The 3,204-nt window shown below is 38.3% G+C and overlaps 1 long non-coding RNA gene across 1 annotated transcript; it reads right to left on the bottom strand.

Annotated features, from left to right (window-relative positions):
- Positions 1-2,983, bottom strand: LOC107646113. Its single transcript, XR_001621631.2, has 3 exons — positions 1,968-2,983; positions 1,747-1,854; positions 1-216 (listed from the first exon to the last, which is right to left on the bottom strand). It is a non-coding gene; the product is annotated as an uncharacterized LOC107646113 (long non-coding RNA).

Raw genomic sequence — 3,204 nt, 5'->3', positions numbered from 1 at the left:
TGACTCAACACCGTATCGCTAATCACTTTATAAACCGGAAATACATACTTCATCTAAAATAAACAAGCAGGCATAGATCCATATACAAGACTTCTTATATATATATATATATATAAAACATACAACTCCTATCCCTCTTACAAAATTGTAATAACAAAGACGAGGGAATGTATAACTCTTCTTAGTGCTTCTTCATTCGGTTCCTGAAAAGTAAAGCTGTAGGAGGGTGAGAACTTAACCACACGGTCTCACCATGGAGTTTCAAAGTTGTCATAAGAAGATATTTAATAGGAAAACTGTTTTCAAGCTCAGTGATTATTATTGCCTTATGAATTTTTTAAAAAAACCAATAGGTAATCGTTCAAAACCTTTTCAAAGAAACAATATTTAATCTTTCAGAAATCTGAAACCTTTCCTTTCTTATAAGAAAATCTCAATCAGAAACCAACCACGCAATCAAACAACACAATCATTAATTCAGCACCAAAGTGCGATCTCAAATGTAGCACGCCAGGACAAACACAGGCAAGGCAGACAAGGAAAGCACAAGTAGGCAGCAGTTACAGCAAATAGTTCAAGTAGCAGTTACGAACAGTTTAACAATTAGGCAAACCAAAACAAGTTCAAACTCAAGCAAAGCATACAAATACATATGATGCATGCCTGTCCTATGGCTGATGAGGCTCATATGTCGGTTATCCAACCAACCCGACAAGTCTGAATTGTACTTAGACTGTCTCTCGACGTGCATCCCCAAGAGTCTATGCATAGCTTTTTCTCAAATAATCAATATTACTCAATGGGGGTAACATTCCCGGGAATTTATATAGTGCCCGGTCACACACTTACGTCGTAGGGTCAACAGAGTATCGAGTTTTCAACCTGGTACACGTGGTGGCAAGCCACGGCACTTAATCCAGGAAACCTCGTATCTCAGATATTTCAAATTCATAAGCCATGTGAATAATTCAAGTTCACATCTCAACATTCTCAACATCATAATCATTCATCAAATCCAAATCTCATTTCCAAGTTCATTTCAAAACCATATTTCAAATAAAATCCTCATCATCCTCTTTTTCATTCTGTTCGTTAACAATCTCAATTCCAAAACAAAATTCTTTCTTTGATAGCCAGATCAATCTTAAAACGTATAATGCTTAAAAACAATTTTTTTTAATTAATTACTTTAAATAAAACTTTTAATTTTATAAAATTTCGACAGCGTTTCCTCTAAAACTCGGACACTGCCACCCTTTTCAGTTCCCATCCAAACATTTCTCAAACTTTTTCTCAACCATTTCCGAATCTCAAACATTTTCCAGAATTGAACCAGTTCCAATGTCAAATCATTTTCAAATCAACCAATTCTAACAATAAAACTCTTTAAAATTGAATCAGCTCAAATATTAAATCATTCAAAAAATCAAACCAACTCACAATCAAACCGCTTCCAGAATCAATTTGTTTTCATATCTCAAATTATTTCCAAAATCATTTCATTTATATTACTAAGTAAACTCTAAAACCAAGAAAATCCACCTTTTTTAATAATCAAGTAAATGACATTCCAAAACGGTTTTTATCCACAACCACACACCATTCACGCAATCAAGCACCCAGTAATTTAGTCCAACAAACCATCACATCCATAAGACAAATATAATCACAGAAGTAAATCTCTTTGCATCAATATCTATTTATCACAACTCTGTAATATAAAATAGATTTTAAGAAAACCCCTACCTCAACTCGTCAAAACTCAAAAGCTATACAGTGCGTCTTCTTCTCGGCTTGTAACCTCGATAGCCACAACCTCAACTCTAACCCACTTCCGCAGCAACCACAGTAACTCTATTCACAATATATAATAACCGAAACTTAATCATATAACAAATAACACCGTAAAACCTCATCTAAGATAACAGAACAGTGACCAAAAGAATTTCAGGAATGAAAACGCCTACCGCAACTAAGAAGAAACACTGAACTGAAAAGCAGCAACTCAAGCAGTGATTCCGGCAGCTATGGCGCCGTTCCTGGCATCCAGAGATGCGGTGACGCGATTCAAACAGAACTAGGAGGAGTGACAGCAAACCCAAGTGACTTCCGTTGAGCTCTAGTAGCACAGACCTCCTCCGGTGGTGGCTCGACAGTGACGACGGTGGCTGTGGCTCGGCAACGAAGGGAATAACCCCTTCTTTCCTCGGTCTTCCTTCTCTCTCGTTCGCGTTAACAACAGCGATGAAGGTCCTTCTAACGGCGGCGTACGGTTCTGACGGCGACAGAAGCACGGATGGCGGTGACGATTTTCGTCACCAACAGCGACGGTGACTGGCGCGAGGAGGCGGCGCAGCTTCTCTTCCTATCCTTCTCTCGTATCTCTCCTCTTCTCCGTCAACAGCGGCGGTTCACAACTCCTCGTGGCTCTAACCCTCATGAGCGCTCTCTATCTCACCGCGGCTGGGCTTCCCGACGGCGTTGCGAACTTTGGCGACGGTGATGGACCTTGGTAGCGGCGGCGGCACAACCTCCTATCATTCTCCCTCGCGAGTTCGTCCCTCTCTCTTCCTCAGCTCTGTTCGGTGGCTTCATGGTAGTAGTGATGGCAGGATGATGAATTGACGGGTTTAGGAGTGGAATCATCGTCGAGAAGAGAAAGCTTGGAAAGGTCAATCGGAACAGAAGGGGTTTTGCCTTCGGAGAAATAAGGGTGTTTGTTAGTGAAGGGCTTCCACGTACGGAGTTGGAAGATGCAGGAATCAATGGAGTGGTGAGTTCGAGAGGCTTTAGGGATTGTTGGGTATGGGACATTGACTAAGTCATCTCATGACATCATTTAATAATGGAATCTATGAATGAAATGGAATTGCAAATTGGAATGGCTTAGATGCAGGATTTTGATACGGTTGTATGTGTTAAGAGAGGGTAGGGTGAGTGGCGGTGAGGTAAGATTAGTGTTAGTGGGTTCAATTTGAGAATTTTTGGGTAATTTAGGTAATTTTAATAAAATTATCGCTATAATGTATAAATTTAAAATATAATTTAATTCCTTAAAATTACTTTAAAAAAATATTACTTATCAATTTGCTAATTTAGCTTTTATCAAAATTTATTAATTTTAAAATCTTAAATTATGAAATTAAAATATTTGTTTATTTTATTTAATATAATAGAAATTAAAGTTTAATCTTATGAACTTAA

The sequence above is a fragment of the Arachis ipaensis genome, chromosome B06 (genome assembly GCF_000816755.2).
Source record: "Arachis ipaensis cultivar K30076 chromosome B06, Araip1.1, whole genome shotgun sequence".
NCBI classification, from domain to species: domain Eukaryota; kingdom Viridiplantae; phylum Streptophyta; class Magnoliopsida; order Fabales; family Fabaceae; genus Arachis; species Arachis ipaensis.
Note: the sequence above shows the minus strand (reverse complement) of the source record. Positions and strands in the feature narration are given on the sequence as shown.